General features: G+C 49.2%; 1 pseudogene; it reads right to left on the bottom strand.

The window, feature by feature from the left end:
* Nucleotides 1-796: 796 nt before the first annotated feature.
* LOC101432563 (tripartite motif-containing protein 10-like) lies at nucleotides 797-5,773 on the bottom strand (annotated as a pseudogene).
* Between the last annotated feature and the right edge of the window lie 16,400 nt (nucleotides 5,774-22,173).

Genomic DNA, 22,173 nt, shown 5'->3' with positions numbered 1-22,173 from the left:
TTTGGGTTGTTTCCAGGTTATAGCATTGCTTTGTTTTGTATAGAATATTATAGCGAATATACTTTAACACATATTTTGTGGTATATATATATATATATATATGTGTGTATATATATATATATATATCTTTGAGGTACTGAGGACTGAACCCAGGACCTCCCATGTAGGAGGCAGGCACTCACCTGCTTGAGTCATGATCGCTCCCTGAGATATACTTTGATGAAGGAGTAAGGGAGGACTCTAACTACTTTCCCTAAGTGACTGGTCAGTTTGTCCTTTTACCATTTATTGAATAAACTATAGTTTCTCCCACTGATTTGAATGCCATATACCCCACCGCCCACCCCACCTCCACTCCTTCCATCTCAGAAACCTCTTTCATCATTGTGGTACATTCACTGCATTTAGTAAATACATTTTGAAGCACTGCTGCAGCACGTGGATAAGAGTTTACATTGTAGTTTACACTCTCCCCCAGTCCATTCAGGGGCTCCTGCACCATGTTCTTCTCTACCTGTCAGCAAGCATCAACAGAACAACTTCCAGGTGAATTCCAGCCTTGGCCTCAGCATGGAGGGCCCTGGCGGCTTCCCCTTCTCCCAGGGAACCCGGTGGGAAGCTGAGAGGAAATTTCAATTTATGTCTGAGCAGAGTGAACAATGGTGGTCAAAGATTGTCCATGAACCATATGTTGTAGCGTTAAAAATATCAACAAGAACTAAAAAATAAAATGTGCCCACTCAACTGAAAATAAGATAATGCTTTTATTGCTCTTAGGAATTAAAATTCCACCTTGGGACTGATGTCATTCCCCCCACGCACCCCTCCCCTCAAGGCCTTTATCCTCATCTCAGTCAGTCCCTCCCAGAGGAGGGGCCATAGGGTGCCAAGTGGCAGCACCCCTGGAGATGAGGGGCTCTGTTCTCCTGAGGACGATGGAGGTGACCCAGTGCTCCAGGTCAGCCCCTACCACCCCCAGCACGCTGTGCTCTAATGTCCTTCTTATTCTGTGTCTTCCAGGAGATCCTTCCGAGGTAGGGCAGGTTCTACCCTTTGCCTTTCCACATCCCTGGTGGCCCCCATTCTGCTTGGTGCACAGTGGGCACACAGGAAAAGCTTCTTGAGGGTGTGAGGAATTAATCCCAGTATCTGGGAAGAGTTCAAGAAGAGCAGGGGAGCCTTGCCTAGATCACAGCTCATGGTGATAGGCCAGGTCTGGAGTGCATTCCTCTGTGATGAGAAGCCACTTCTGGAGCTCAGGGGAGGGGTGAGGGGGCCGGGAGCAGCCTGAGGTCCTAGACATCCTGACTGTCCACTGGGTCAGGGGCTTGGAGGGCCTCCCCCCATCGCCTGCCGAAGTCCTGACCCTGCCGTGTCCTCTAGAGCAGTGATTTCACCTCCAAGTCTCCAGGGGATGCAGCCAGAGGTCCCGTGCCCTGGGGTTGGGTTGACCCCATACAGGGCGGGGCTAACTCCAGCCCCTCAGGGGCTCAGGGAAAACTTGGACCCTCATCCCCAGAGCCCAAACAAGGGGAAGACCTCCTGCGTGAAGGAGGCCGTGAAGGTGCAGATGGGCTCATGGGTGGCCGCGTTGGCAAAGGAGACCCAGCCCACCTCGTAGTCCAGGGACCCTCGCATCTGCTGGGGCTGCTCCATCAGCATCAACCCAGCAGGGAAGGAGCCCAGGGCCGAGACAAAGCCCCCGCCAGCCTCACCGCCCACACGCCCTCCTCGGGCCACAGCCGCAGCTCCCCCTTCCGCTGCACAGCCCCACTCGCCACACCCACGGTGCAGCTGCCCCGGTGGGCCAAGTCTACACTGACCACCACGTGTGCCGCCCCCCTGAGAAGCTGCCTTGGGCCAGGACACAGGTGGCCTTGTTGAAACACTGGGGGCTGTCAAAGGAGTTCTGCCATTTGTAGGAGAACCATGCCCGCCGGGGTTCCTTAGACAAGAGGAGCTTGGGGTGGGACATCTCGGGGTCCAGAGTGAGGTGAGCTGTGGGAGAAGACAAAAGGGACAGGGATATCAGCAGACACGAATGGGGAAGCCAAAAAGGACACAGATGACAATAGACACCCATAGGACTTGGCCGTCAGCAACATGCCACCATCTCCAGGAAGCCAGCCTAGTTTGTGTCCCAGGCCTGTGGGTCCTAACAATGAAGGTGAGGCCAGCAAGCTGGTGAGAAATGCAGCCTGAGGCCCACCTGGCCCAGCAATGAGAATCTGCAGCACCTCGAGATCCAGAGGACGTGGGCGCTGGTCCGGGCTGCACCTGCTGCCTGTGGGTACCTGTTAGCTCAGCTGCCTCCAGAGCTGGGCCTGCTCTGAGCCCACCTGGATGCCACATCCTCCTGCCTGCCACGGGCTAAGGTGTCTGAGACACCTTAACCCACGGGAGGGAGTCCTATAGACTCCTGCATGGCAGTACGTTCAGTGGGACACGGATGGCAGCAGACATGCTATGGGTTGGGAGAAATCCCAAATTCAGACACGTGCATGGTCAGAGGGCCCTTCTACGGTGCGTGGCTCCCAGGGCCTCTGGCTGAGGGGGGCATGGCCTGCGTAGTTGTGCTGGTCCCCTCCATCCCCTCCCCAGGCCACCCCCATGCACAAGCTGTATCTGAGAGGGTTTGGGGTTCCTGGAGCCCAAGAATTGATCCTAAACCCAGAGCGAGGGGCTCCTCAGCTGGGGCTCTCCTGACAGACCTCACTCCACTCTGATGTAGTCTCTGTGTCCTCAGCAGGAGCAGATCCAGAGGAGCAGGTCACAGGCCAGGTGTGTGGGGCAGGCTGCCCCACTCTACATGTGTGTGTGGGGGGGTACTTTTAGGGGAGATTGCAGTGCCCGTGCAGCCCCACATGTGTGTGCAAGTGTCTGTGTGTCCAAGTGCGTGTGCTCATAGATGTGGTACCTCGGTACCCATGCAGCCCCACCCCATGTGTGTGCATGTGTGTGTGTGCATTTGCATGTGCTTACAGAGGAGGATTTCAGTGCCCTTGCAGCCTCACATGTGTGTTTGCATGTGCATGTGTGTGTTCCAGTGCTTGTGGTTATAGAAGTGTCATCCCGGTGTCTGTGCAGCACCACACGTGTGTGTGCATGTGCGTGTTCTAGTTCGTGTGCTCATAGAAGTGGCATCCCGGTGTCCGTGCAGCCAGTCATCTCTCCTTCCCTGTTTTGGGCCTCACGGCCTCCCAGGTGCTGCTGACCTGGCTCGTGGTCCAACTCGATGCTGAGCTTTTCTGTGGAGAGGAAATGGCACGGGGTGAGGTTCCATCGGTCTCACGGATCCCCAAAACATTTTAGCACCGCGGCCCAGGAGGGGTGGGCGCAGGGCGGCAGGAGGCTGAGCTCGGGGCAGGGGCTCTAAGCTCAGCGCAGCAGGAGCCCCTGGAGCCCTGGGGAAAGCACATAGTTCTGGTCCAGCAGGTGGGGTGGGCGAGGGCCGGACACTGTCTGTTTGCTCCCTGGGTCCCCAGTGCTGTGCCTGGACCCCAGGACGTGGTACGTGTGATGGAGACGTCCACCTAATGAGGGGACGGGGCTCTGACTCCTCATCCTTCTCACCAATACCTTGGGTACTCACAGTCGGCCTTTGATTGGACTGAAAGTCCCTTCACTACAGGCCGCCGGGAGCAATTCCAGGAGCTGGATCAGGGGCAGGTCGTTGAGATCAGCACAGGACTCAGGAGCTCTCAGTGTGGGCAGCAGGCGAGAGCCAGACTCCTGGCTCTTCCATCCTAAACTGCCCCGCTCTGCCCCACCCACTCCTCGTTCTGGAAAAGAGCGTCCAGCCCAGAAGCAGAGTGAAGGCAAGAGGAGAGGAGAGAGGCAGCTTCCACAGGACGAAGATAACACCGTGCTGGAGAATGATCAACAGCGTTCACCATCAAAAAATACCATGGGTTACAAACACTGCTGTGGGTTTTTAAATGGCTGGGAATGGCCAATTTGTCACCACTATCCTTTATATTGCTCAATGCCTATTGATCAGATTTATTTAATTATTCTTCAAAACTATTTTTTTTCTGGAAATACTATCTCTCTTTACTGTTACCACATCCTGAGAGGCAGATTATATTTAAAAACCTGCAGATAAGGAAAGCAGGGGCAGAGAGGGCTGCAGCCTTGCCATGCAGAGAGGCGTGGAGGCCGCTCCTGAAAGCAGGCTCCACCCGCTGTGCCCGGGGGAGACCCTGCCCCTTACCCAGAAACCTCTTCACCTCCCTCTGCAGCGGGAGGGCCTGTTGCGTGAAGTCCCGAATGCTCTGGGCCAGCTCAGGGGACAGGGCCGCTGGTTTCCGGCACTTTCTGTTTTCACATCTAGGGACACAGAAATGACGCATCTGAGAGTTCTTCGAGATGCCCCAGCCTCAGCTGGCCGCCACCTTCTAACTGGAAGTGCCATTCCCACAGGAACTGCTTCCTCCAGGACGGGGCCCACTGTCCACTGCTGGGCACTGCTGGGGGCATCCATGGCTGAACTGAGGACGGAATGGGGTGTGTGAAGGGTCACAGGTGACTCTATGTCCTTGATGTGACAATGCTGTGTATCTGTATGGCAATTGCTAGGTATGTGTGGTGCATCTTTGTGGGAAAAGAGAAGAGAGACGCTCACTGCTTACCTTATCAGAGTGCTTCTGATATCGTAGGAGAGAGAGAGAGAGCAGGGATTCAGGTGTCATCACTCCCACTTGCCTTATAAGTAGAAAAGATCAATGCCACACTGCTAGACCAGTGTCCTGGCCCTGGGCGAGGGGAGGTCACCTGATCCCTGGAGACACCACGTGTCAGGGGTTACTGCACTTCAGGGGCCACGGGGTTCACCCCCTTCATTTACAGACCCGGGGGGCGTGACCTGCACCTGCTGGTGAGAAGTACAGGCTCACCCTCAGGTCTCCTTTCCTCATCGCAGAGTGCTGCCCTAAACCACGTTGCCCTCCTGGTGCCTCATTATATCCCAAAATCTCTCCTACAGCATGATGAAGCAAAATACACCAGGATGAACTTCCCGACTAGTGGAGGGGAACCGAGGTTATGGAAAATAGCTTGCATGGAAATACTGCCTGCCACTTGTTTGCACAGTACTTGACACTTTCCAAAGTGCTACTTTCACTTCCATTATATCATTGGAACCTCACAGAATCTATGCGTGGACATTAAGAAAATTATCATCCCTATTTTAGGGACGGTGGGATGGAAAGATAGAGGCCAGAGAGGAAAACAGCAGAGGGCTGTTGGGGAAGCATGGACTGGAATTCAATCCTGCTGGCCCTGTGGTCCCTCTTTCATTCAGGGTGCAGAGGTGTTTGAGTAAAAGAGAGATGGTTTAGAAAGGAAAATGTACAGGATGTGCTCAGAGCAAGAGGGCACAGGGAGGGACAGGCTTCCAGGCTGACCATCAGGAGTTCCGCTGCCGGCCTCTCCTTCTCCTCCAGCTCTGCAGTCAGGGGTGAACCAGCAGATCTCCCCAGTGGCCAGGAGGTCGACCTCTTCCCAGTGCTGCAGGATGCCCTGGTCTAGCCCCTCCATCTGGGCTAGGAGCACGCTCTGCTGCTCCTCCAGGAACTGGCTCAGAAGAGCAAACTCAGAAACCAACTTCTGTCTCTTGATGGTCACCTGAGTCTGAGAGCAGGGGCGGAGCCAGGAGAAGCCATCCCTTCTCTTTCTCCTCTCCTTTTCCTTCTCCCTTCCTTGACCCCGTCTCCCTGCTGCTCAACCCATACCCCAAGGTTCTGTGGTCAAACCAGACTTGGCACTGCGGCATGCTTTCCTTCTACCTACCCTGTTTCTGGGAGACGCTGCCAGGTGCTGCCTCAGCTCCACCTACTGGAACTTCCCAAAAGGACAGGGCTTTAGGAGGGGAGGGGAGACGGGAAAAGGCTACCTGCCTTTTACAAGTGCTCTCCAGGGACACAACACTCAGCTCCTCCAAGGCACAGCCTCAACCAATCTCTACAGCAGCTGGAGGGGCCATGAATATTTTTTAATCTCTATTTCACATATAGGTAAACTGAGGTCAGTGAGTTGCTTGAGGTCATCTGGCTCATTAGGGCTGGAGTCAGGACTCAAGCCCAGAATGGCCTCAAGGCCCAGTGTGCTCTTGCATCAGGTTTCAGGGAGGCCCTGGGCCCCGAGGGAGGGAGGGGCAGGGAAGCTGACCACCAGGAGGACATGGAGTCTCTGACTCTCTCTTACCCAGATTCCTTGAATCTCCTCTCCTTCCTCAGACTATTAAGACACTTCTGAATTTGTTCCTGGGGAGAAGGAACATGAAATATTTAAGATGGGAAAGAATTATTTGTTGGAGGCTGTCATCTCACGCCACCCTCTGTGTGACCCAGGAAGAAACCATGGCCTTAGCTGACAGTGCCTGGACTTTAATCCTCCTTGATAACATGTGCCCTTTGATCCTGTTCTTCCTGATCTGCCCCTAAGAAAGTCCATCAAACCCCACCCTGATAAGAGGCCATCAGAGGCCATGATTCAGTTTCCACTAGAGCTTTCCTTTTTTCAGGGGAGCATCCTAATATTTGTCTTTTGTAAGTGACATCGGGGATCTGTCCTGAACTTCTGAACCTATGATCTGCCTTTCTTTGAAATTATTCCAATTTTATGCTCATGTGCCAAAGGGAGTGAGTCCAAGTAACAACCCTCCCTTATGAGTGAATCAATCATCTGCATGAGATTCTGGAGTGAGAAGAACTCGGGTGATGCCAAAGCAATCAACGAAATGCTTTATCAACTATCAGCTCTAGAAATAGAGTTAGGAACATAAACAGGTACACACCCTTTAATGCCCATATATATGTAATTTCAGAAATACACATGGAACTCATAAAGTGCGAATTAACTATTAACACATTTGCGCACACCTGGACAACAGTTTCTACTAAAGCACAACACAGGAGGGGGAGGGGGTAGCTGGGAATCCTGTTTGCTTTCCATGTAACATTTATATGATCTAAAGGTTCTTTAAAAATAAAGGGGAAGACGAAGCAAAAACAAGAGTAAAAACCACAGCACAACTACACGCAGCACATAATCACTGCATGTGAACCCACAGCACTTCGTAGCTGCCAGCGCTCTTCTCTCCCAAGCACTAGCGCTCACACAGCTGCCCTTGCCCTCCAGAGACACGCAAACCCCCAACCCAGACCCCCGCAGTCCACCCCCCTGACACGTGCGCAGGCACCACACTCACATTTCCTTCATCCGCTTATTCAAAGAGCGCGTATTCAGGTCCTACTGTGTGTCGTGCGCTAGGAAGCCAGAAAAACCCAAAGCAGACACACAGCCCCACCCCTGGGGAGCGGCTCCCTGTCCCACCCGGTAGGGTCCCCCGCGGCCTCCAGGCGGCGCCCGCGGTTCGCAGGGTGCTCCCGCGCCTCCCCGCACAGCGCGCACAGCTGCGCCGCGTCGTCCTGCAGAAGTGGAGCTTCTCGCGTGCTCCGGGCGCACGGCCTGCTCCTCGGGGCCCGGCGCGGGCAGCAGCCGCAGGCGCTCGAGGTGCCACCACGCCGGGAGCTGCCAGGTGGGCCGGAGGTGCCCGGGGCCGAGGGGCTCCCTGCAGAGCGGGCGGCTGCGGGGGCGTCGGGGCCGCCCGCGGGCTCGCAGTAGCGGGCAGGGCAGCCGCGGCAGGAGTCGTGGCCGCAGGCGATGGTGACCGGCTCCCCGAGCGCCCTGGCAGATGGGGCAGGGGACCTCCTCGGCCAGGCTGCTCACGGAGGGGCCGCGGCCCTGCGGGCGCCGGGGGGGGGGGGGCCCGATTCCAGCCGGGTCCTAGGCTGGCCCTGCACGCTCGGCTGCGGGGCGAGGGCCGGGCGGGCTAAGGAGCGGGCCACGCGCTCACAGTGCTGCGCCCGCGCAGGCAGGACACACCGCACACAGGGTCGCCCCGCGCACTCAACGCACTCACGCAAATGCTCGCACGACACACTTGAACACACACACTCAGGCACTCGCGCACAGGGGAGGCCTCCACGTGCATCTCTGGTGGCCGCCGTCCCCTCTCCTGCGTTCTGAAAGGAGTCACACACATGCCGCCAGTGGAGACGAGAAAGAGCAGAGGACGGGGGACCCGCATCCCAGGGCGGCGTCAGGCCCTCTGCGCCCCCACCCCTGACGGGTCACCGTTCCTTCCCATCCCCCACAGACACTCACAGAGGAAGGAAGTGCTGGTCTCTCGCTGCCCACGGTGGAGGGAAATCGCTCTTCTCTGGGGGGTGCAGGGGAGGAGGCCACCCCCTCCCCCAGCCTCCTGGCAATGCCACCGGCTCTCTCCAGGGAGACTGGAGTATCAGCCAGCCCAGGGCCACCAGCCAGCGGGCAGGGGGGGTAGGTCCTGGGGACCAAGAGAAGACGCTGTGCCTGGTTGTGGAAGCTCAGATCCCCCCGGCGGAGGTGCCCCACCGGCCTCCGCAGCCCCCAAACTGCCCCGCGAGAGGAGGAGGGAGAAGAGCAGAAATGGCCAGCATTTGCTATGTGATTCTGTACCTCAGGATAGAAGCCCTGCAGCATTTGCTCTTAGTTATTCCTCCTGCTGCTCTGCAATGTCAGTGCAATTAGGCTCTTCGTTTTATAAATGAGGTTTTTAGCTTGCCCAAGTTTACACAAGTGGGAAGGTGGAGGTGGCAGTGATTGGCAGGGAGGTCTGTGGGTCTCCAGGGCAGGGCTGCCCACAGAAATAGGATGCGGGCCACCTGTGAGATGTAAACTTTTCTAGTAGCCACGTGTAAAATTAAAAGAAATGGGGGGAAGCGGATGTGGCTCAAGTGATAGCACTTCTATCTACCATATGGGAGGACCCAGTTAGATCCCTGGGGCCTCCTGGTGAAAAGAGAAGAGAAAACGAGCCTGTTCCGGGAGCCAGTGCCTGTGCAAGGAAGCCACACAGCAAGATGATGACACAACAAGGAGATGAAGGGGAGAGTCAAGGTGAAGCGTGGCAGCAACCAGGAACTGAGGTGGCACAATTGACAGGGAACATCTCTCCACATCAGAGGTCCCCAGGATTGAATCCTGGTGAATCTTAGAGGAGATAAAATGAGAAGAGAAGACTCAAAAGAGAAACAGATACAGAAGATCACACAGCAAATGGACACAGACAGCAAAATATCAGGGCAGGGGTGGGTGGGGGGAGAGGGGGAAATAAATAAATAAATCTTTTTAAAAATACATGGAATTAATTTTAATGATATATTTTATTTCACCAAAAATATCCTTAATGTCATTTCAGCATGTGATCAGTATAAAATATTAATGTGATATTTAAATTTTTATTTATGCTGTCTTTGAATCCAGGACACATCTCAACTTGGACCTGCCACATTTCCATGCTCAAGTATGGGACAGTGAAGCTCCTGAGCCTGCATTCTTTGTGTGTGTGTGGGGGGAGCAGACAGGGAGGGAGGGGGGCTGATGTGCTCAGCACTCTGAGTGAAAGGGGCACTGGGCTGGTCCACAGGCATGGAAGGAGGTCGGTTCTCTCCCAGGTGCAGGCAGGAGACCAGGAACCTGGCGTCTGACCGTCCTCCTGGCCTGTCCCAGCCTTGCTGCTCTCTGCTCTGTGGCTTGGGAAAGTCACTGGGCCTCTCAGTTTGCATCACCTTCTCTGTAAAATGATGCTAATGACACCTGGCAACGAGCTGTTGTCAGAATCAGATGTAATATATGAAAATACTAAGCCATGGATGAATGTGGCCAAATTTGTTTATTCTTTTTTTTAAAAGACACTTTGTGTATTTTATTTTATTTTTAACACTTTTTTATTAAAGTGAATAGATTGCACAGAAGGTTACATTAAAAAAAAACATAAGAGTTTCCCCTATAAGCCACTTGCCACCCCCCACCCTCATCATTTTTCTAAATTGTATTTTTTGAAGATACATACATCACAAAATAAGATTACGTTAAAAAAACATAAGAGGTTCCCACCTACCCCTCACCCCCCCACCCCAATCCTCCCACACCAACAGCCTCCCCCATCATTGTGGCACACTCATCGCACGCAGTGAACACATTCTGGAGCACTGCTGCACTAATGTGTTGTAGAAGTTGAGAGAAGTTCAATTATTTGCATATAGAAAGGCGGCCAGGACTCAGGAATAATTTTGGGAGGGAAAAAGTGTTTATTTACAACCAGCTGGGCTCGGAGCTTTTCATTCAAAATCCGAGCCCCAAACAAGCTTTTTTGAGTTTTTTAAACAGAGGAAGGGCCAAATGGTTCTTTGTTTGAGTGTTCAATAGGCTTGAATTAGCATGTATCTTCCAGATCCCAAGTAAGCTTTTAGAATGGACTTCACACATTCTGGATAAGCTTTTAGCACATTTGGTTTGCATTTGCCCTGAATATTTAAAGTTGTAGAGTTTGCATTGCTAAACTGTTTCTCCAGGACTGGAGTTGTTGTCATGGTTACCAGGGGCAGGGCTGCAGTTCTCAGTGTCCCAAACGCACAACTCAGTCAGGTTATGTATGAAGAGATGAACAGCCCCCCCACCCATAGCCTACATTACATGGTAATAGTTTACATTGTAGTTTAGTTTACACTCTCCCCCAGGACATTCAGTGGGTTATGGCAGGATATAGAATGTCCAGCATCTGTCCCTGCAATATCATGTAGGACAACTCCCAAGTCCAAAAAAAGCCCTCACATCACATCTCTTCTTCCCTCTCCCTGCCCTCAGCAACTACCATGGCCACTTTCTCCACAATGAGGCTACAATTTCTTGTTTATTCCTTTATGACTGAGTTTTCTATTTTTTTTTTATCCACATGAATGAATTGCATGAAGGTTTCTCACCTTCTTCCACCTGCAGTGAAGTAGGATTGAATCCCAGTGGTCACTGGCGCGGGGCGGTGGTGGTGTTGACAGTAAAGGAAAGACCAGCTCTGGAGATGGGGAGACGCTGAAAGCAGGGCTGGGGCTCAAAGCGCAATCCCCCCATGCACCGACACGCCCCTGATGGAGTCCCTACCCTCATGTCCCCGGAAGCCCCTTGCCTGCCGCTGCACCTGGACTCGCCTTGGGCACCCCGTCCTGAAGTCCACGCTCTGCTGCCCACGCAGAGAGGAAAGAAGTCCTCTCTGAGCTCTCCATTCCACTGCGCGTGGCAGGGATTCCACGTCCCTGCAGCTTCAGGCTCTTCTCCCCACCCAGGAGCTGGAAAGGCCAGACAAGCCCTGGTGAGGAGCGGGCACTGGGTGCTGCCATTCGAGGTGCCAGGAGTGTGACCACACAGCTGACAGGGGCACCAGGCAGCTCCTGGCCTTGCCGCCATGCTCTCTGGCCTCTTCCTCTCCTTTGGCTCCTTTGAAAGTGACTCACTTTCAGGGAAAGGGGGTTCCTGTGCACGGGAGGGAGCCAGAGGCTGAGGGTCCTGGGAAGGTGCCTCCATGCCCGCAATGCCCCCACTGTGGACAGCCAGGAGAGGGCACATGCCCTGTCTTCCTGGGGCCCTGGAGGAGGCAGTGATACCTGAACACACACCTGCTGCTCCCCCCCCACCCAGGTGGGCACCCACCTTGCCCTGCCCACTCTGCAAGTATGAGGGCTGGACACACAGGACCTCTGGCCCGTGGGCACTGAAGGAGTCATCCTGGGAAGAGCCTGACGAGGAGATCCTCATCTGTGAGAATGATGGTGCTCCTGGGCGAGCACTGCAGGTAGAGCCCCTCCAGGTGCATGCCCTGGGCTCCTCCATGAGGGGGAAGCAGAAGTGGCTGGAGCAGCTGGGCACCCGCCTACCACACGGGAGGTCCCAGGTTGGGTTCTGGTGCCTCCTAAATAAGAGGAGCAAGAGATAAGCTGAAATGAGGAGATGAAGCAGAGAAGAGACACAGTGGGGAGACACAAGGAGGTAAGACAACAAGCAGAAGCAGGGGTGGCTCAAGAGAATGAACTCCTCCTTCCCACATGGGAGGTCCCGACTTTGAGTGTCAGTGCATCCTAAAAAGAAGACAAACTGGGGGGAGAAATGAAATAAATCTTTAAAAAAATAAGTCTTTTTAAAAAGGGGGGTCCGTGCAACCCTGTAGGGTAGGAAGCCAGATTTCCCCCAGCACGTGTGGAGCACATAGTGGGGTGGGCACATGGATGAAGGGCCTCAGCTTCTACCCCAGGGGACCCTGAGCTCAGGGGACCCCAGGGGATGTGGCTGCACCAGGCCACGTGGGAGCTCACTCTTAGGGGTCTTGAGCTCCAGCCTCAGAGGACGCTCCACATGGACCTAGCCCCGTGGCTGCCCTAGGGACCGCCCAGTGCAGTGACGAATTGGCCTCACTGCCAGGAGAACACCACTGGAGAAGGAACACCCCTGCTGGCTGCGGGCAGGTGCACCTGGCCCCCAGGATCCACCTGAGCCATGGACTGACCACAACCCTGCACTGGGGTCCAGGGAAGGGAGTAAAGAGAAGGCCAGCCTGCAGGCATACCCCTTCTTGTTGAGAAAGGGCGGTTCAGAGGAGCCTAGTGATGCAGGAATGTCCCCTGGGTCGAGGGCACTGCCTGCTGCCTGCCTCTCAGAGCTGGCTCGTCCTCCAGTCACCAGGTCTTGAAGAGGCTTCCCCAGAAACATCTCAGTGTTTAACTCTGCCTTCCCCACAGCCAGGCACCCCCAGCTCCCACCATACTCGGGGTGCTCTCGGGACGCTCCCTCCTGTGTTCTCTTCCCTTCCATCACCCCCTCCTGTGCCTTCCACCATCCCAGAGTGACTTGAGACCGTGCACCAGACCCTTTCCAAGGATCTGGTGATTCCACCAGGAATTTAGCACAGGTTCTCATTTTGAAACCTATATTATGAATGAAGAATTTTTTTTCTAAATAATTTTTTGGAAACCCTCGCTGGCAAGATGGCGGCTGAGTGAACTTCCCTGTTAGGGTCTTCTGCAGGGAATCGGCTGGGCGGCGTTGGAGACTCTTTGGGACCGGATTGTTTCGGGATTTTTGCTGGTCCGGAGGTGTCTGGACATCGATTTGGAGGGAAGGTAACAGAGAGGATCCGTCTGTGAAATACACATGGAGATCCCAGCTACCTGTAGAGGATTCCCTCCTTGGGTAGGCGGAGCCGAGGCATCTAGCGCCGTGCGGTGGGGCTGAGCCAGGCCGGGCCGCAGCGGCGGACGCTGGAGCCGGGCCGGGCTGCGGCAGCGGCGAGCGGGGCCGGGCGGGGCCGCGGCGGCGTGCAGAGCCGGGCGGGGCCGGTCCAGGCCGCAGCGGCGGGAGGCGGACGCCGGAGCCGGGCCGGGCCGCTGCAGTGAGCGGAGCTGGGCGGAACCGGTCCAGGCCATGGCGGCCTGGCTTACGGAGCTGGGCGGAGCTGGGCCGGGCCAGGGCGGCGTACAGAGCCGGACGGAGCCAGTCCAGGCCTTGGCGGCAGGCGGCGGCGGGCGGAGCCGGGCCGGGCTACCGGAGGGCGTATGGAGCCAGGCGGAGCCGGTCCAGGCCTCGGCGGCGGGCAGCGCCGGCCGGAGCCGGGCCTGCGGAGGGGTTTCTGTTCTTTGGTTTTTTGTTTTTTTTTTATTTTTATTTTTTTGGAGCCTCTGCAGTACTGGGGAGTTCGTGGGCCCTGGGCAGCCTATTGGGGGTTTGTGGGAAGGGAGGTGCTTGCAGACCCATTTGGGCAGACAGACGGGGGTTTTAGGGCAAAGCGGGGGGAAGTTGTGATTGCGGACACAAACAATACTGTTTCTGCCTAGAGCCACGCCCCCACCCCCCCACCCCTGCTGCGGAACTACAGCAGTCTCAAAGTGATAGCAACAAAGAGACGCTACCAGGGTCTCACGGGGTGCCAGACGTTTGGAACCTGATTAGGGGAATATTTTGCGAAGTGTGGGAATTTCCGGTTTGGACTCTGTTATTAGCGTTTCTGGCTGGAGCCCCTCCCCCAGAACTGGATATTGATCTGAGTCATTAAATTGGCTGCAGCCTAGAGGAGCCGCCAGGTGGACGTTCTGGGGGACCACAGGGTGGGAGGGTTCCTGAAGTCAATTGGTGATATATCCACACAATAGACCCTAGTAAGTGAGTGAATTGTAGGACACAGAACACAGGATAGAGCTTGTGGATGAGACCTCACCCATAGGGCTGGCACCCAGCTGCGGGGATCCCTGAAGGCTGTGATGCACTGTGGTGCTCCCAGGATTCCCGTTAACTGGACTTGAGGTTGCCAGGTCTGAGTTCCCTGGACTCTGGCGGCCCACACGCCAGAGACTCACACCTCTTGAGGCCTTAATACCTCAGACTGTCCATCCCTGAATCCACCACACCCTGAGGTTCATCTGACATCTGAGGCCCTTGAATATCCTAGCCCTCAAAGTTTGCGTTTTTTCTTCTTTATTTTATTTTGTTTTGCTTTTATTTTTATTCTATTTCTATTTTCTTTTATTCAAGTTTTGTAATGTTCTGATTCCTGGCATTGCATTATCCCCTAGTATTTTCTCCCAGCGTATCCCCCAAAGTCTCTTTTTCCTTTTTATTTTTTAATCCTCTCTTTCTTGTCCCCAATCTTCTTCTTATTCTATTTTATCTTAACAATACAATAGGTCCTGCAGGAAACACCTCACATTTACTGGGTTTCCTCATCTTCCACTGCCTCATTTCTCTGTGAATAGATTTAGGCTATCTACACTAACCCCTTTCCCCTACAACTTGATATCCTCCACCATCTGCTATCTCTCCTACATTCCAACTCCCTTTCTTTGATCCACTAAGCGTCTAACTCTTAATTTCTAATACCTTTGTTTAGTTTTCCATCTGGTATCTGCCCTTGAAATATTACCTTTCTTTTGTCTTTCCCTTTCTCACGAAAAAATAGCTTCTTAGTACGTACCATATTCCTCCCATATTCAGTCATCTACCTTATTATAGGTACTTTCCTACTACTAGAACTCTACACAATTTACATGATCTAACCTCCATCCTCCCAGAACTCATATTGATGCTTTGTTAACATATATCACAAATACTACTTTACACTTTTTCCTTCCTTACACAATTGCCTTTCCCCAGCACTAATACTTTCCTTTAAAGTGAACTTAACCAGCAATAAGAAATTCGAATAGGAAGAACAAAGTGACAAAGAGAAGATATAACGCTTATGCAAAAAAAAAAAAAAACAATTAATCACCAAGACTAGACAAAGAAGCTACGGATCTGATTAAACCTGTCAAGGAAAAATGATGACAAGACAGCAACAAAAATCTACAAACCAAACCAGTAATCAGGAAAACATGACTGAATCCAATCAACAAACTAAAAATCAGGAAGGGGAGCAGAACTTCGAACAAGCAATGAAAGATCTCAAAACATTTATCACCGACAAATTTGATGAAGTAATGAAAGAGGTTAACAACATGAAGACAACACTTGGAGGGGAAATTGCAGACATGCGCAAAAAAATAACAGATATGATGGAAATGAACACCACAATTCAAGAAATCAAAAATACACTTGCAGCAAATATCAGCAGACTAGAAGAGGCAGAGCAGAGAATTAGTGATGTGGAAGACAGTGCATTGGAAATCAAACAGATAGTAGAAGTGGTCAATAAAAAGGTAGAAAAAATCCAGATAGGACTCAGGGACCTGAATGATAATGCAAAACGCTCAAACATACGTATTATAGGCATTCCAGAAGGAGAAGAGAAGGGAAAGGGGTCAGAAGGAGTGTTGCAGGAAATAATGACTGAAAACTTCCCAAATCTACTGAAAGAGACAGATGTACATATACAAGAAGCACAGCGCACTCCACTGGTCATAAACCCCAACAGGCCCACCCCAAGACATATACTTGTCAAATTATCCAACGCTCAAGACAAAGAGAAAATCCTAAAAGCAGCAAGAGAAAAGAAAACCATCAAATACAAGGGAAGCTCCATAAGATTAAGTGCTGATTTCTCATCTGAAACCATGGAAGCAAGAAGGCAGTGGTATGATATAGTCAAGGTACTAAAGGAAAAAAATTTCCAACCAAGAATACTCTATCCAGCTAAACTAGCATTCAAAAATGATGGAGAGTTCAAAATATTCACAGATAAACAGAAACTGAAAGCGTATATCAACAAGAAACCTCCCCTTCAAGAAATTCTTAAGGGAGTTCTGCAGGAAGAAAGGAAAAAACAGGACAGTCAGAGATGGAGGAGAGTGGAAGAGCAACAAAAAAGACAAAAATAGAAGGGGAAAATATAATAATACAAACAAAATATAACAAACACAAATCCAACCAAATTATGGCTACCACAAATAATACTCTGAACGTAATAACACTGAATGTCAATGGATTAAACTCACCTATCAAAAGATTCAGACTGGGACACTGGATAAGGAAATATGACCCATCTATATGCTGTCTACAAGAGACACATCTTAGACCCAGAGACGCATGGAGATTGAAAGTGAATGGCTGGAAAACAATCATACAAGCAAACAACAACCAAAAAAAGGCAGGAGTAGCTATATTAATATCAGACAAAATAGACTTTAAATGTGAAACAATTGTGAGAGACAAAGAAGGTTACTACATTTTAGTGAAAGGGACAATCTGTCAAGAAGATCAAACAATCATAAATATTTATGCTCCTAACAAGGGTGCCTCTAAATACATGAGACAAATGCTGGAAAAACTAAGTGAAAAAAATAGATGCATCTACAATTATAGTGGGGGACTTTAATACAACACTATCAACTCTGGACAGAACATCTCAAAAGAGAATCACTAAGGAAACAAAACATTTGAACAGTATATTAGAAGAGCTGGATCTAATATATATAGATCATTACACCCAAACACAGCAGGATATACATTTTTCTCAAGCGCACATGGAACATTCTCCAAGATAGACCATATGCTAGGCCACAAAGAAAGGCTTAATGAATTCAGAAAGATCGAAATCATACAAAACAATATCTCTGACCACAGTGGAGTGAAGCTGGAAATTCGCAAGGGACAGAGGCCCAGACTTCACACCACAATTTGGAAATTAAACAGCACACTCTTAGAAAAACAGTAGGTCAAAGAGGAAATCTCAAAAGAAATCAATGACTACCTTGAAATAAACGATAATGATAACACAACATACCAAAATTTATGGGATGCAGCAAAAGCAGTACTGAGAGGGAAATTTATAGCCATAAATTCACATATCAAAAAAGAAGAAAGAGCAAAAATTGAAGAACTAACTGCTCTTTTGACGGAATTAGAAAAACAACAACAAAGTAACCCAACAGGAAGAAGAAGAAAGGAAATAACAAAGAAAAGAGCAGAACTAAATGAAATAGAAAATAAGAAAGCACTTGAAAAAATAAACAAGACCAAGAGCTGGTTTTTTGAGAAGATCAACAAAATTGACAAACCTTTAGCGAGACTAACAAAGAAAAAAATAGAAAAGATGCAAATACACAAAATAAGAAATGAGAAAGGCGATATCACCACTGACCCCACAGAAATAAAGACTATCATAATAGGATACTTTGAAAAACTATATTCCAACAAAAATGACAATTTAGAGGAAATGAACAAATTCCTAGAAACACATAAGCACCCCATATTGACGAAAGAAGAAATTGATGATCTTAACAAACCAATCACAAGCAAAGAGATAGAATCAGTCATTAAAAATCTCCCAACTAAGAAGAGCCCAGGGCCAGACGGCTTCACAGGTGAATTCTACAAAACATTCCGGAAAGAACTAACACCAATCCTGTTGAAACTATTCCAAAAAATTGAAACAGAAGGAACATTGCCGAACTCCTTCTATGAGGCCAACATTATCCTAGTACCAAAGCCAAACAAAGACACCACAAGAAAGGAAAATTACAGACCAATTTCTCTAATGAACCTAGATGCAAAAATACTTAACAAAATACTTGCTAATCGTATTCAACAACACATTAAATGAATTATACACCATGACCAAGTGGGATTTATTCCAGGTATGCAAGGATGGTTCAACATAAGAAAATCAATCAATGTGATACACCATATAAACAGATTGAAGGAAAAAAATCACATGATTATATCTATAGATGCAGAAAAGGCATTTGACAAAATACAGCACCCCTTCTTGATAAAAACACTCCAAAAGATCGGAATACAAGGAAACTTTTTGAACATGATAAAGAGTATATATGAAAAACCTACAGCCAACATTGTTTACAATGGAGAAATCTTGAAATCCTTCCCTCTAAACTCAGGAACAAGACAAGGATGCCCATTGTCTCTGCTCCTATTTAACATTGTCTTGGAAGTACTTGCTCGAGCACTGAGGCAAGAACCAGATATAAAAGGCATTCAAATTGGAAGGGAAGAAGTCAAAATTTCATTATTTGCAGATGACATGATCCTATTCATAGAAAACCCTGAGAGATCTACAACAAAGCTGCTAGAACTCATAAATGAGTTCAGCAAAGTCGCAGGTTATAAGATCAATGCGCAAAAATCAGTAGCATTTCTGTACACCAATAATGAGCAAGATCAGGAGGAAATCAAGAAACAAATACCATTCACAATAGTAAATAAAAAAATCAAATACTTAGGAATAAATTTAACTAAAGAGGTAAAAAACCTATACACCGAGAACTATACAAGACTGTTCAAGGAAATCAAAGAAGACCTAAATAAATGGAAGAATATTCCTTGTTCATGGATAGGAAGACTGAATATTATTAAGATGTCTATCCTACCAAAACTGATCTACACATTCAATGCAATCCCAATAAAAATCAACACAGCCTTCTTTAAGGAACTAGAAAAACTAACTATGAAATTTATTTGGAAAGGAAAAGGCCCCAAATAGCCAAAGACATACTGAAAAAGAAAAACGAAATAGGAGGAATCACACTTCCTTACTTCAAAACATACTACAAAGCTACAGTAGTGAAAACAGCATGGTATTGGCATAAGGAGAGACACACAGACCAATGGAATCGAATTGAAAGTTCAGATATAGAACCTCATGTATCTAGCCATATAATATTCGATAAAGCCATCAAACCCTTGCAACTGGGAGAGAATGGCCTATTCAACAAATGGTGCCTGGAGAACTGGATAGCCATATGTAGAAGAATGAAAGAGGATTACCATCTCACATCTTATACAAAGATCAACTCAAGATGGATCAAAGACCTAAATATAAGAGCCAAGACCATAAAGATCTTGGAAAGCAGTGTAGGGAAACATCTACAGGACCTTGTAATAGGAAATGGCTTCATTAATATCACACCAAAAGCACGAGCAGCAAAAGAACAAATAGATAAATTGGACTTCCTCAAAATTAAAGCCTTCTGCACCTCAAAGGAGTTTGTCAAGAAAGTAAAAAGGGAACCTACACAATGGGAGAAAATATTTGGCAACCATATATCTGATAAGAGACTTATATCTTGCATATATAAAGAACTCATATATCTTGAAAACAAAAAGATAAACAACCCATTTAAAAAATGGGAAGAAGATTTAAACAGACACTTCTCCAAAGAAGAAATACAAATGGCTAAAAAGCACATGAAAAAATGCTCCAAATCTCTAGCTATCAGGGAAATGCAAATCAAAACGACAATGAGATACCATCTTACTCCCATAAGATTGGCAGCTATGAAAAAAACAGAAGAATACAAATGCTGGAGAGGATGTGAAGAAAGGGGAACACTCATCCACTGCTGGTGGGAATGCAGAAGGATCCAACCATTCTGGAGGATAGTTTGGCGGTTTCTCAAAAACCTAACCATAGATCTGCCATATGGCCCAGCAATACCACTGCTGGGTATATACCCATCAGAACTGAAAACAAGGACACAAACCGATGTATGTACACCAATGTTCATAGCAGCATTGTTCACTATCGCCAAAAGTTGTAATCAATCCAAATGCCCATCAACAGACGAGTGGATCAATAAAATGTGGTATATACACACAATGGAATACTACTCGGCTGTAAGAACAAATACACTACAATCACACGTGATAACATGGATGAATCTAGAGAATCTTATGTTGAGTGAAGCAACCCAGGCATTGAAGGACAAATACTATATGACCTTAATGATATGAAATAAGCAAACTGCCTCAGAGAGCTAGAGTCTGGAAAAGTGGCTTACTGGAAATCGGGGGGGTGGAGGAAGGATGTGAGTTAATGTCTGTAGGGGTGGAATCTGTGATGAGCTGGGGGTAAGTATGAGCACAAAGAAGGGACAAAATGGGGGCAAGGGGTTGCCTTCGGGTGGGGCTTTGTGGGTTTGAAGGGGGCTGGGGATGGGAAGAGGGGTAATATTGTCCAAAAATTCGGGGGAGGGAGGGGCAACATACAAACATGGGAGAGTGTCAGGTGTCCGTTGAGAACAAAAAGTTGAGAAAATCGTATCAAAGTATAAGTAGGAGGGACACCTGGTTAGGATGCTCAGGGGGTATGATCTGATGCGGGACGGACTCCGGGGGAATAGCTGAAGGCTCATTTTGCCAAGGTGGGTTGTACCATTGGGAAGAGACCCAAGAAGTGAGAGTTGGGGTGGACCCACACCCTGGGGAGGACTAATGCCATCAAATAGAGAGAACTGTATCTCTCGAGAGAAAGGATGGCTCCCAGGGCATTAGGGCAGTTGAGAAAGTCAGGCCCTGAATACTGCTGCAAGGATCTCTGGACAGGGCTTCTTGGGAAATAGAGATTGGCTGGCGTTGTGGGCCTCAAGGAGAGGGGAAAAATGGATGTGGAATGGAAGGAACCAAGGTGAATATGGGGGCAAGAGAGGAGTTCTGTGAGAGTACACGAGGATGAATATAAAACATGTAATATTACACCAGAAACATATAGGGGATGACAGACTAATAATGTAAACCATAAGGCAAAACATAGGATAACTAAAAAATTTAGAAAACTGTACAATCTAAAGTATGGACCACATAGTAAGCACAGATGTCACCTTGTTTGAAAGCTATTGTTCCGGAATCTGTACATCAGTATCAGGAACTATGATATGAATAAGCTAAAAGATTATCGCTATGGAAGGGAAAAGGTTTTATGGTGGATCTGGGGAAGTACTGTATATTGTATATATGTATTTTGGTGATCTAAGACTCTTGTGAAGCTGACATTATGTTGGGATTCACTTTACAGGAAGTTTTGAATCATAGAGTGGTTCAACAATGGCAGCAGAGGAATACTGATATAGGATGTTATTGACAGGATATATATGGCTGACAGGGAGTTATACAGGGCATATGCCCAGGGTATATAGTAATGTCTAGATATACTCATAGTGGAAACAATTAAAAACAACAGCTGGGGCGGGTACTGGGCGCCTGGCTGGGGGGTCACGGTCATGGACCCTGGGGAGCAGCGGCAGTCCGCCAGGGGCAACGGCAAGAACCAGGAAGGAAGGAGGGCCCAACAGTGGGTTCCTGATACTAATGGCTATGCTTTTGAGCCTATACATCTGCAATAAGAACAAGGCCTAGAGTAGCACTGTGCTTGGGAGTTTCCTCCTGACAGCCTTCATGTTACTCAAATGTGGCCACTCTCACAGCCAAACTCAGCATGTAGATGCAGTGCATTCCCCCCAACGTGGGACATGACACCCGGGGATGAGCCTCCCTGGCACCGAGGGATCACTACTACATATCAGCTGAAGATGCAACTAGAAAGTGACCTTGAATTAAAGGTTCAATATGGATCAGCAGAATATCCTTGTCTACATATAATAACATGACTTCAAAATGCTGTTTGACCTAATATAAGGGGGAAATGGAAAGGAGAAATGAGATTATAAGGCTATGAGTCTCTAAAAAAGAGTCTGGAGGTTGTCAGAAGGAATGCCCTTATGCACAACTGAGCAGAGTCTAAGAGACAGATAAAGTAGATACAACCCCAGGTATTGGTTCTTCTGAGGGATAAAGAGACCCACGGGTTCTATGGTCATGGCAGATGGGGTTCACTGCCATGGCAGATGGCCCTTCTTTGGAGCTGGTGTTTCTACATGATGGAATTGAACTCGGAGGGGATCTCTTCCCACAAGACTTGCATGCTACTTTATTGGAATTGTAGTTGGTGCTGGGGTTTAAGATATATTTAGGGGATTTGAATCTCTGGACTGATAATAAGACACCCAGGCCCAGAGCCTCAACAGACTTCAGCTCCTACACTTTGATTTATTGGACTGACCCCACTCAGCTAACATGGAG

Source organism: Dasypus novemcinctus, chromosome 22 (assembly GCF_030445035.2).
Source record: "Dasypus novemcinctus isolate mDasNov1 chromosome 22, mDasNov1.1.hap2, whole genome shotgun sequence".
In the NCBI taxonomy this organism is placed as follows: Eukaryota; Metazoa; Chordata; class Mammalia; order Cingulata; family Dasypodidae; genus Dasypus; species Dasypus novemcinctus.
Note: the sequence above shows the minus strand (reverse complement) of the source record. Positions and strands in the feature narration are given on the sequence as shown.